General features: G+C 46.3%; 1 protein-coding gene across 3 annotated transcripts in view; it reads right to left on the bottom strand.

Moving 5' to 3' along the window:
- SAMD4B (sterile alpha motif domain containing 4B) overlaps nt 1-12,838 on the bottom strand; it is a 37,326-nt gene extending 24,488 nt beyond the window's left edge. Inside the window, exons 1-2 of one of the 3 annotated variants that reach the window (XM_029243280.1) lie at nt 12,744-12,838; nt 888-944 (exon numbers count right to left, since the gene is read on the bottom strand). The gene's annotated coding sequence lies outside the window, so the exon portion shown is untranslated. Of the gene's footprint in view, nt 1-887; nt 945-5,143; nt 5,175-12,743 lie in introns of those variants that run through there. The other 2 variants (XM_029243285.1, XM_029243292.1) reach the window with 2 other exon arrangements.

The following is a 12,838-nucleotide window of genomic DNA, read 5'->3' as shown; positions in this document are numbered from 1 at the left end:
CCCAGGTGACATGACTAAGCAGACATGTGATGCTAAGCACATGCCCTTTCCTTGCTGGTCTCTGGTCACCTCCTTCAGGAGGCTGGGCAGAGTGACTGCTCGCCTGCTGAAAGGACCCTATGGACTCTTTGTATTGTTTCAAGCTAAGACCCACAAGGCTAGGATATAGGTGGGTGGTGACCCTGGTGGAGATCTCAGGTATGTGGATAGCTAACTGATCAGTAACTGGGTGCCTAAGGGTAGGGGCAGAGGTCCTTTTCAAAGATCTCCAACATGCTGGGGGGATCTCATCTGTTCCAACCCAGCGCTCCCACTCTGATCTCTAAGATCCCACCTATCCCTGTTCTGAAGTGAATCTCTCCCTTCTTCTTCATTCCCTTGAAGGTTACTCCTGACCCAGGTCCTCTGGGTTGGGATGTCCCCTTGGCTCCCAGACATGGCAGCTTGTCACTCAGACTCCTAAGAGCCAAGAGGATACCAACCTGAGAAGGCGACACATCAGATGTTAAAAACTCCCAAGCAAGAAAGTGTCCAAATTCCTTTTGCAGGCAGGAACTACACAGGAGCTGTGTCAACTGGGCAGACAACAGGCCTATTCTTCAGTTGACTGGTTTCTGGACACTACTCTTAAGGCTTTTTCTAAGTGTCTCCTGCTCCAGGTCTCCACTCACATTTCCCCTCTGCCTCTCTTGCAACCAGTGCTCTTGGCTCCATCCCCAAACCATTTGGCTCCATCTCCCTCTGGCTGCCAAGAGGACTGAGAACTCCATACAAAGACCCATTGAACCTGCTGGGCTAGGTTTTAGGGAGCTATTGCCATCTCCCTGAATGTCTATGCTCCTGCTGAGGAGGGCTGTGAGGTACAACTGACAATGGCTGTGACTCACCTCAATAGATCCTCAGTGGGACAGTTGAACAGAGCAAACTGGTCTGGCTGTCAATCCCTTTGGATATAAGAAACAAGAGAAAGTGTGTGTGTGGGGGAATGAAACCTTGCTCCCAGCTAAACAAGCCTCCCAGAAATCTTTTCAAAAGACAAATCAAATGTTGCCTCCCTGGCTTAAAATCCTCCAATGACTTCCTACTATATTTAAATAAAATGCCTACAGGGCTCCCTGCAAGACTCTGGTGGCCCCTCCACCCTCCCTGTGTACCAAGCTCTTGTTCACTTGGACCTATCCATGGCTTCCCCCAGACCTATGCATGGCTGGCTTCTACTTGTCACTCAGGTCTCAGCTCAATGTCATTTCCTCGGAGAGATCTTCCCTGACCATCCAATCTAAGGAGTTTCTCTCTGTCACTCTATTAATGCTATTTCATTTACTCTATATAATTTGGCACCCTTAGATATCATATTTTTGTTTGTTGTTTCTCTCTTCCCAACAAATGCAAGCTATATAGTTGCGCAGTGCCCAGGACAGTGACTAGGACTTAGAAGGTGCTCAATATATATTTATTGAATGAATAAATGAAAGTGAGCATGGAAGCCACACTTGGGACTTCTACAGCCCCTGGGGAGAAGGTGATAGAAGGAATGGCCCAAAGGATGGTAAAGGGATTTGGAAACCTTGCCCTAAGAGAACAATTTGAAGGCACTGGGGAAATTTCCCCTGGGGAAGAGAAGACTCAGGAAGAATGGCATAACTGACTTCAAATACCTGAAGGGATAGCACACAGAAGAAGAATTAGATTTGTTTATTTACTCCAGAGGAGAAAAAGGGTAGATGGCTCTAAGTGAGAGGCAACATGAGATATGGGAAATGTTGAAAGTCAAGAAAATTCAGTTCTAGTCTTGCCCCAGCCACTCTGTCACTTTAATCTTTGAGCTAGTCTGCTTCCCTTCTCTAGAATGTGTGAGATAAGGAGCGAGACTGGATCAGACATGACAAATGTGTTTTACCTCACAGGCTAACTCCAATCGATTGGTAGTGGCTGCCCGGAACACTGCAGTGAGAAGGGTCCTGAAGAAATGAAGCAATGGCAATATCCATCACTGGAGAATGACTAATAAATTGGAGCACACCTCATATAAGGGGATGTTAGGTAGTAATTAAAAATATGCTTGATCTTGATAGCAGCATACAAACAATATATTTAGATCTAAGTAGTGTTTGATCTTTAACTACCAAGATGGAGGGATGTCCATAAGTACATAGTAATATGTACAATCATGCCATTTTTGTAAAATGAAAAAAAAAAGAGCCATATACAAAAGCCCTTATATATCTCATATGTCAATGTCTATGTATGTATGTAGAAAAATGTGTATGCTGTTCATATTGGTTACCTTGGAGAGAAGGGGGAATTATTAACACTCTCTTTATATAACTTTGTACTATTTCACTAGTTGCAAATGTATATTACTTTTGTAATTTTTAAAGATAAATTTAATTAAAAAAAATTAAGGCTGCATTTTACTTTCTGGTTCAGTGAGAAAGAGTAATGTGATTGATTATCAATGTTTGCCCTGGATACGGGATGGATGAGTGGTAGCTCATGTGCCTGAAAAAAATCAGTTTCCCTTCCCAGCTCCAGCATTTTGTGGCTTTCAGTCCCAAGGAGACAGCAGCTGCCTCAGCATAAGGAAGAATTTTAAAATAATGTATCTGTCCAAGAATGGAACTGGCTGCCATATGAGGAGGTAATAAGCTCCCTGGCTGCTGGAAGTGGTCAAGCAGAGGCTGGATGAATATCCCTTGGGAGTGGGAGGGATTCCTTCACTGGGTGGCAACTCATAAGATAGAAGGACATGTTACTATTTCAGAGGGAACAACTGTGATGGGAGGTTTGCTATGCCAACAGCGTTTACGGCAAAAAGATGACCAAATCCACAAACAGACCAAAGTTGTGCACACTCTTCCCTATAAACACTTTTACTGGGTTGTTACTTTTCCCAAGCAACAGCACTGTGCCCCCCAACAGCACCGTGCCCCCCAAATAAACTGCTGACTGAACATTAATCTAGTTTCTTCCCCTGAGCCAAATGCTAGAAGCAAAGCCTTGGGACACAGCAGGATCTCAAACATGATGCTTACAAGGCCAGGTTTTGAATGGAGCAGGCTGGTGAGGACTACGGTGAGCTGGAAAGCACACGCCCTGTCTGAAGGGAGAAGTTACTATTTAGCTCGAACCAGCTGCTGCCACGTAGGGATTTGGGTCCAGTATTGTTAGATCTTAGATTATTATATACTTGTTTTAAAGAGGAGCCAGAAATCTGGATTTTTAAATAAAATCCCATTTTTAAGTGTTGGAAAATAATTCATATTAAAAGAGCAACAATGAACCACTATACAGAACAAACAAAGCCTGGGGCCTGCAGTCCTTAGACCAGATAGACACAAACTGTGATAAGACCAAAAGTCCGATAACTATCCCTCTCGAGGGCCTAGAGAAGGTCCTACACGTTTAAGCCACCCCACTGCTCAGGAAACATGATTGGCAGAGAGGATCTAGTGCCCAAGTATGGCTTGGACAGTCCTCAGGAAACACTGGGGCTTTAGGTAACAAACAGTCATGTTTAAGAATATACTATTAGGGGAGGGACAAATTAGGAGTTTGGGAGTAGCAGATACGAACTACTATATACAAAACAGATAAAACAACAAGGTCCTACAGTATAGCACAGGGAACTATATTATCTTGTAATAAACCCTAATGGAAAAGAATATGAAAAAGAATACACACACACACACACTTAGCTGATTCACTTTGCTGTACACCAGAAATTAACACAACATTGTAAATCAACTATACTTCAATAAAAATCATCCCTAAAGGAAGTGTTCCTATGTTTTGGACAGGAGAATGCTGGGTGTTTGGTCTGGATGGTGACTGGAGAGGAGAACTGGATGGCTTTCCTCCATCAAAAAGCCAGAGGCCCCCAGCTACCTCCTCTCCTGCGTGCTTGGCAACAATGAGAAAGGAAGACCTGGCTTGGTGAGACTGGCCAGGGAAGAGGCATCAGCCCTGACTATTTGAAGACATCTTACTGTGGTAGCAAATTACTATGATACATTCTGGTGGATTTGTCTGCCAAACATCCATGCCCATCTTCTGGTACCAGGCCCCTAAATTCCCTTTAGAGAATTAACTGTCTTTCTTGGATCTAGGAGCATACATGGAGTAAAGCCTGGCCAAGGAAAGGCCTCCCTGGACTTTTGCTGGAAATATTGGGGAAAATAAGTTCTTGGTTAGGGTTGCTCAGATTATACAACATCTTCTGATAGTCCTGGTTGCCACTTCTGCTACCTCACAGTGAGGGCCTTCCTCAGAATGAAGCCAATACAGATGAAAGCAGAGTCAAAAGAGGGGAGAAAAAGAGAGACCTGTTCACATCATTTGAAGACCTGTCTCCAGTTAGCCTGAAGCCCCCCATCCCACCTCCCCATCCCAGACTTTTCAGTTACATGGTCCAATAAATTTCTTTTGTGTTGAGGTCAGTTTGAGCTGGGTTTCTACCACTTAAAGTTTCAACTTTAAGCCTTGACTGCTCCCATACAAGAGAATTCACCACTGCTCTAGTCTCCATCCTTATGTGACCAAAAATGACTCCCTGCCTTTGAGAAAAGACACTAGAGGGGAACCCCTATGGTAAAGTCTTTCAAATAGTCCAGCAATATGGCTGCCATACTTGGTCTCTAAGAGACCAAGTAACCTTCTTCAGAAGCATCTTCTAACCCTGGAGGGTGGGAAATGGAGTCAAAAGTTGGCTAAGAGGTTCCAGGAAAAACTGTCCACTGGACTTTTTCTTTGGCCCCAGTGAAAAGCAGCCCACATACAGGAGGCGCCTCTGGAGGTCAGCTCTCCTCATCCACAAGCAGCACTGTGGAGTGAGACCTGGCTGAACCAGCGCTCTCCTACTGATACCAACTTGCTGTGCTGACCTTTGGCAAGTAACTCAGTTTCTTCCTCAGTGAAGCTTGTTGTAAGAATGAGATGAAAGAATATATATAAAAACACCTAGCATGATGCTTCAAATGTCTTCACATCATATATTATTGTATCACGTGCCAGGCCTTATGCTAATAGCTTTCCATGGATGAGCTCATCTGATCTCAAAAACTATAACTATATATATGTATATAATAGTATTCTCATTTTACAGATGAAGACACTGAGACACAGAGAAGGTCAAGTCACTTACCCAAGACTGCACACAGCTAAGCTGAGATTTTTAAGGCCAAGCAGTCTGCTTCTTCCTGCAAATAATGCTACAGTGTATTTATTTATATTTAATTATATAAACTTATAAATATATATATATTTATAAGTTTATACATATATATATATATGTTTATATATTATATATTTATAAGTTCCCTTCCACTGCCTAGAAAGCTGGACCAAGCTGGACCAAAGCATACACCCTTTAACGCCAACATCTCTGGACAAATAACGGGAGGGTCCTATTAGCCTTCCCACCTATCCCTAGCCTTTCTACAGCATCCACATAGGCCTTGGAGGAGCTTGTTCATTTCATGAGTAAAGTAATAGGCTAGTTACCTAAGGTTAACTCACTATCCCAACTTGAGAAGAACAGGAGAATGTCAGAAGCCAAGGGACCCCAACTTCTCTCTTATGAAAACCAACCATTATTTTCAGAAACTCGTGAAATATGTATACAAAATATGTATATTACTGCCTCAGCCAAGAATGAGGCTCTTGTATGAATGGTCCTGGAGAAGGGAAGGAGAGGAGGGGAGAAGCCAGGCAGGGCCTCCTGGAAGATAACAGAGCCTGGGGAGCTCTGGGAAACCTGCATAATTTGGGGCAAATGCTCTTACCTTGCAGTGTCTGTTTTTTCATCTGTAAAATGGGTTTAATACTAGTACCTACTCTCATAGTGTTGTGAGGCATAAATACCCTCACAGACTTGTTACCTAGTATCATCATCCTGGATTCCTCTTTCTCTAATCCCATCATTAACTCCTGTTTTCTCAACATGGAACATGTATATCTGTATCCCTCCATTTTTACTACCACCACCATATTCAAGTCATCATCCTTTCTCATCTGGACAAATGTATTGCCTCCTGCTTCCATTCTTGCCCCTGTTTTCCTTGCAGAAACCAGTGAATTTTCTTTACAAACAACCAAACAAGCAAACAAATCATGTCACTGTCTTGCTTTAAAAATCCTCTAATAGGGACTTCCCTGGTGGCACAGTGGTTAAGAATCTGCCTGCCAATGCAGCGGACACGGGTTCGATCCCTAGTCCGGGAAGATCCCACATGCCGCAGAGCAACTAAGCCCGTGTGTCACAACTACTGAGCCTGCACTCTGGAGCCCGCGAGCCACAACTACTGAGCCCACATGCCACAACTACTGAAGCCTGTGAGCCTAGAGCCTGTGCTCCTCAACAAGAGAAGCCACTGCAATGAGAAGCCCGCGCACCGCAACGAAGAGTAGCCTCCACTCGCCGCAACTAGAGAAAGCCCGCGCGCAGCAACAGACCCAACACAGCCAAAAAAAAAAAAAAAAAAAAAATCCTCTAATAGCTTCGCAATGCTCTTATGTGAAAATGTAAACTCCTTACCATAGCCCACAAGGCCCCACATGATCTGGCCTCTGTCAACCACTCCAAGCCCTTGCCCCTTCTGCTTCACTTATGCTTCAGCCACAACGAGCTCCTTGATGTTCCTTGAACACATCTGAGGGGTTTTGCACTGGCTGACCCCTCTACCCGAAATGTTCTTCCCCAGATCATCACATGGCTGGTTCCTTCTCATCAATCAGATCTGGGTTCATGTGTGCCCCAATCTTCCTCATCTCCCCAGTAGGAAGGAGTCTTTGGTCTGATATCGTCGTCAAAAAGTGTTTCTTCAAAGGCTGCAGCTCTTCCGGAAACACCTAGACTGTAAGATCCACGAGGGAAAGGAAGACTGTGGCTGTATTATTCACGGCTACATTTTCAATTCCTAGAATAGTACCTCGCACATAACAGACCCTCAGTAAGCATCTGTGAAAAATTTCCCCACCTTGCAGCAGTCCTTTCTCCACATGTAACTATGCTTAGATTAGAATGCCCAGCTCTTAGATCTTCCCACAACTGGTGCCTTCTCATCTTTCAGGTTATCAGGCTCAACTGTCACCTCCTCAAAGAGGCCAATTCTGACCATCCTGTGTACAGTGGCCAACCTCCCACCCCCTTCACACTGTTTTAATTCCTTCATAGCACATATCACTACCTGATTTCTTTTGTTTATATATCTTCCCTCCATCAGATTATAAGACACAAGAGCGCTAAGACCTTGACTGTTTCACTCACTGGTGTATCTCCAGTACCTAGAAAAGTGCTTTCATAAATTGTTTAATTGCTGGAGACGTCTGAGATGTGCACACTCTACACTGCTGTTCTGTTACTTGCCCTCGACCAGACTCTATTCAACAAATTTACCCTAAAACAAACAAAACAAAACTCTACTCACAGTAATCTACTTAACCTTCTTCTAAAGTTCTGAGCCCTAGAAACCCAAAGCTGAGGTAAGGAACTGAACATGAGTACTCCTGGATTCCACTACCCCAAGGCTATAACCAAACCAGGCCAGTCATCTCATTCCTGTTTCTCCCAGTGAGATCCCAAAGGCAAGTCTGGTGGGGTGAGACTAGCCATAAACTCTCTGGATCCAAACGACCATAGAGAAGAGAATGATTGGGGCTGGGGAACAGTGAAGAGGGGGACTACCATCAACCCTCAGAAAGGTCATGGGATGGAATCACAGTCCTGTCTGGTTTAGCAAGCAAGAGAGTCTCTAAGACTGCCGCTCACCTAAACATGTCTCAAAGGATCTTCTGTCACCATTTCACACTTATTCAGAGAGGAAACTGTTTTCAAACTGGGGCTCTCAGGAAAGAGTTCTCTTTCCAGTGAGACTGCTAAGAAGGTAGGGTTTAAGCCTACAGTTGCTGAGGGTCATCTTTGCCGTCACAAAGCAGAAACCAGTTGAGGATGAAGCTAAGTCAGTGGAGAAATGGGGAGAGATTACTAGGAATATTGAACTCCTGGATGCAGGTAGGTCTAGAGCCATCCTAGTTCTGGACTTTTCAGTAACATGAGCCAATTAATTCTCTTTATTTTTATTAAACCAGTTTGAGCTAACGTACTGTCACCTATATCTTAGAGTCTTGGTTGATATGAACTTTTTTTTTTTGCTAAAACTGAGCACTTATATACAAGGCATTGTTCTAAATACTTTATACATATTAACTTATTTAATCCTTATAATAGTTCTATGAAGTAAGATATTATTACCTTCATTTTTCAACTCTGGAAACTAAGGACCAGAGAAGTTCAATAACTTGTCCTAGGTCACAAAACAGGGGGTAAGCAATGATGTGGGATGCAAATCCTGTCTGGCCCCAGAGTCTGCATACTTGATCACTACACTACAATGCCCCATTGCACCCAACCCTATCTGAACAGAAAATCCAACTCTCTGACCCCAGACACTATCATCCCGGGACGGACAGAGCCCAGAGACCTTCTATTTGTGCCACCTGTCCTCAATTTCATCCTTTGTAAAATGAGGATAATCACAGTTTACCTACCTCATAGAGTTCCTGTGAATATGAGATGAGACAATACATGTGAAGCACTTAAACAGTGACTGGCAGATAATAATTACTCAATAAACAGTGGTCATTAACATTATTACTCTGTGGGTCACTAAAGTGCAACTGGCAAATACAATGCAGATGGAAGAGATCTGTTTTCTTTCACCTCTGTCCTTTAGGTGAAGAGAAGAGATGCCATGGGTTAGAGATGAAGAGTCTTTCTTGTCTTTCACCCACTGCATAAGCTGCATCCTCTGCCTGGAAGACCACTCATCCTTGTCCCAACTCTTGTGGAACAGCACCCAGAACAAATACCACCTCTTCTATGAAGTCTCTCCAGATAGAGGGTGCCTTCTCTCACTGCCAAATTTCCACAGTATATAATTTGTACCTCACGTTCTGTCCCGTGTACCTGCCCAACCTATCTACTGTACTGTGAGCTCCCTGAAGGCCAGCCCCAGTATTTACCTCGTGATCTGTTTATTCTTCTCAAACTTAGAGAGAAACAAAAACCCTTGGAGAAAGTTGAGAGCCCTGTGGAGGCCCCAAACCTACAAAGGCTGAGGAGGGCTGAGAAGCCAACTAGGATGGGGTGAGGCAGATCCCCAGGAATAGGACGTGGGGTAGCTAAGAATTAGGAAACAGCACAAAGAAAAGTTCCAGATGAGAGAGGGTGGGGAAGGCAGCCTCTCCTAGGAGGAGTGGCAAAAGGAGCTGGGTAGAGAGAATAAAAGAGGGGAGAGGAGAGGAGGGGGGTGGATAAGATGTGTTGAACCTGAATGGGGAGTGAGAGTAAGGAACTCAGAGATTTCTGACCAAATGCAGGAAGAGCTGCCCATGAGCCAATGATTCCTAATAACTTACAGAGGGAAGGATCCCAGCTTGTGGGATTCAGAAAAGAACAAGTTACATCCTGGTACTTTCCAAACTCTCAGGCCAGTGAGGATGAGTGGACAAGTACCTGAAAAACTACAAGGAAGAAGATGAGCGGTGCTCTAAGAAGTACAATGGAAGGCTCTGGGCAGTAAGACACAGAGAATGAAAAGACTGGAAGGTGCCTTAAGGCAAGGGTGCCTATGTGGAGAACAGATGAGGAATAGATAAGGAGAAGAGATGGACATGTGTGTTCAAGAAGGGAGCAACTTGAAGCAGAAGCACAGAAAGGGGATGGTATGGAGGGGTGGAGGGGAAGCCAGAAGGAGAAAATGCTGAGGAAGATCTGAAAGGGAACCATTCAAAGACGGAATATGAAGTAATTGTTCAGAGGGTGGGGTAACCTTGTGGAGAAACCAGAAACCTTTCAAAGAGGGTAAGGAATCTTCTGGAGGGTAGGTACTTCACAAAGGGGACTCCCAGGAAAATGGGGGTGGGCAGTAGGGCACAGAGGCATATGCTGAGATATCTTTCAGGGGGGCTTTCTGTGGGGAAAGGGAAATCCTCTTAGAGGGCAGTGGTTCTCAAACTTGAGCATGCATCAGAATCACCAGGAAGGTTCCTAAGAACAGCTGGGCCCTACTCCTAGGTTTTCTGATTCAGCAGGTCTGGGTTGGGACCTAAGAATTTGCATTTCTAACAAGTTCTCAGGTGATGCTGATGTTGCTGGTCCAGGGACAACACTCCGAGAACCACTACTATAGGGGGAGGGATTCTTTTGTGAGGAGGCCCTCAAAGTGGAAAAAGGAAGGAGAAGGCTTCAGAGAGGAAAATCAGGGGAGTCTTCAAGGAGAGTCTAAGGAGGGTGGGAATTCCCTGGCGGTTCAGTGGTTAGAACTCCATGCTCTCAATGCCGAGGGCCTGGGTTCAATCCCTGGTCAGGGAGCTAAAATCCCACAAGCCTTGCAGCGCAGCCAAAAAAATAAAAACCTTAAAAAAAAAAAAAAAAGAGTCTAAGGAAGGTGTTAAGGGTCTCTCCATCTCTCTGAAGGGAAGATCTAAAGGGAGGAGGGGTCTATGAAGATAGAACCTAAGAAAAATGGTCTGAGAGAAAGATCTCTGAGAGTTGGGATTTCAAGAGGTGAGGGTATCTCTTGAGGATCTGTTTAATAAAAGGGGACATAGAGACTCTTGAGAGGGGGAGTCTGCAGGATGCTGGGGGCCTATGGTGGGATAATGGGGGAAGGAGGCTCAGATCTGAGAAGGATCTCTAAGTTGATTGCAGAGGAAGGAGAATGGAGATGAGAGGGTGTAAATGGGGGTTCTAAAAGGGGTATATCTGATAGGGCCCTGAATAAGGCTTCTTGGGGATGTCGGAGGGAGAGCCTGAGAGAGAGTGTTCTGAGGAAGTCTTACAAAGTGCTGGAGTTGCTGATGCACAGCAATTTTGGAGAAAATTCTCTAAAGGGAGTCTGTGGAGGTGTGGTCTTCTGTGAGAGATCTTAGATTTACTGGAGCAGGATGACAGAGGCCTTTTTAGGAACAGCTCTCAAAGAGCTCAGATGAGAAACTCTGAGTAAAGGTCTCAATAGGATATATGGGGAAGGTGGGTCTTGGGGTGGGGGAATATGGGAACATCAGAGTAGAGGGTTTTTCAAAAAAAAATTCTGGGACTTTCTAAGAAAAGGAGCCGGTTGGTGCTGGGGGTCTTCTACAGGTGGTTCTAGAGGATTTGAGGGAAGCTGTGAGGGTGAGTTCAGGGAGGGAACTATCTAGGAAAAGTCTCTTAGTAAGGCAGGAGGTCTCTAAGTGCTGATTCAAGGGTCTCTGTGCTGGAAGGGTCTCTGGGAGGGATTTCAAGGGCGTATCTCAGAGGGCTCAAGGAGGTGGCTGGGGTCTCTGTGAAGACAGGAGGAGGTCTTGAAAAGCTGCATCTCAGAGGGGTCGTGAAGAGAGGGTATTAGGGTTTACAGGGCTTGTGAGGAGGAAAGTTCATCAGAATAGGTCTAGAAGGAGAGATTTTGAAAGGGGGATTCGAAGAGCGATTCTAGAAAATATCAGAGAGAAACTATGAGGAAACGTTTTGGAATCCTGAGGAAGCAATTTCTGGAACATTTTGTGTGGGTTACTAGGAGATTTGTGATACATAAAGAGGGTTTTGGAAGAGACTTGTGGAATGTGGAAGAAGAGTTCTCCAGAGATTTCAGGGAATCTCTGGAGGAGATTTTTGGGATAAGTGAGGAGGGTCTCAGGGGAAGATTTCTGGGGTATCTGAGGGTGATCTCTAGGGCATTTCAGGGTGGTGAGATTTGAGAAGCATGAGGAGGTCTCTGAGAGAGATTTTTGGGACCTGTGGGAGAGGCCAAAGGGATGACTTTTGGGATATGTCAAGGGGGAGTGTATATGGGAGATGGATTGGTGGCGGCGGGGCGGGGTGGCGCTCCAAGTGAGTTTTGAGGATCCGAGGCCATTTCAGAGAGTCTCTGAGGAAGATTTTCAAGGGACATCAGGGGCATTCTGGAGGATTCCAAGGGGAGGGGCTCTGAGATTTGGGGGCTATGAGTGGAAAATCTCCAAGGCGATTTCTGGTATGGGGGTAGGTGGGAGGGAAAATTCTTGGGATGTGTGAGAAGGAAGTCTGGGGGAGACTGTTGGGATGTGCGAAGCAGGTCGCTGGGGGAGATTTCTGGAATGTACAGGGTCTGGAGAGGATTTCGGGGAATCTCTGATCTGAAGGAGATTTTTAGGGCTTACGAGGGAGGTTCCTGGAGAAGATATCTGACACATATCGTTGGAATATGAGGAGTGGCCCCGGGGAAATATTTCTGGACGGAGGAGGAGATTCGGGGATCTGGGCCCAGACGGGGGTTCTCTGAGGAAGATATTTGAGGCGTAGGACGGGGTCTGGAGCAGACGTGTAAATATCAGGGGTGGCCTCTCGGGAAGCCTTTCGCACCGCGGAAAGGTACAGAGAGCTTCGGGCGGATTCGGGGGGTCTGTGGGCGTGCCCTCCAGGGAGGTGTCCGAGGTACACCTGGGGGGGGTCACGAGATAGGCTGCTGCCGGGCCCCCCGGCCACCCCGAGGGGCGAGAATTTCGGAGAGAAGCTCGAGAAGCGGCCTGTGAGGGCGACTCGGGGGATGGGTGTGGGAGATTCTCTCGAGGGTCGGGACCCCGGAGGCCCGCGCTCCGCGCCCGCCGCCTCCCGGGGTCCCTGAGGGGGCGGGGCCGCCCGCGGCCTGGGGCGCCCTGAGGTGAGCCCCGCGCGCTCCGACCCGCCGCCGCCCCGCGTCCGCCCGACCCTGCCCACCACTCACCGCCTCGGCCTCCGCCGCCGCCGCCGCCGCCGCCCGGGCCTCCTCAGGCCTCCGCCACTGCCGTCGCCCCCTCTCCGGCCCGCGAGCTCCCCTCC

The sequence above is a fragment of the Monodon monoceros genome, unplaced genomic scaffold (genome assembly GCF_005190385.1).
Source record: "Monodon monoceros isolate NGI ecotype Baffin Bay Population unplaced genomic scaffold, NGI_Narwhal_1 Super_Scaffold_10, whole genome shotgun sequence".
In the NCBI taxonomy this organism is placed as follows: Eukaryota; Metazoa; Chordata; class Mammalia; order Artiodactyla; family Monodontidae; genus Monodon; species Monodon monoceros.
The sequence above is the reverse complement of the archived record's forward strand: the minus strand, read 5'-3'. Positions and strand labels throughout refer to the sequence as shown.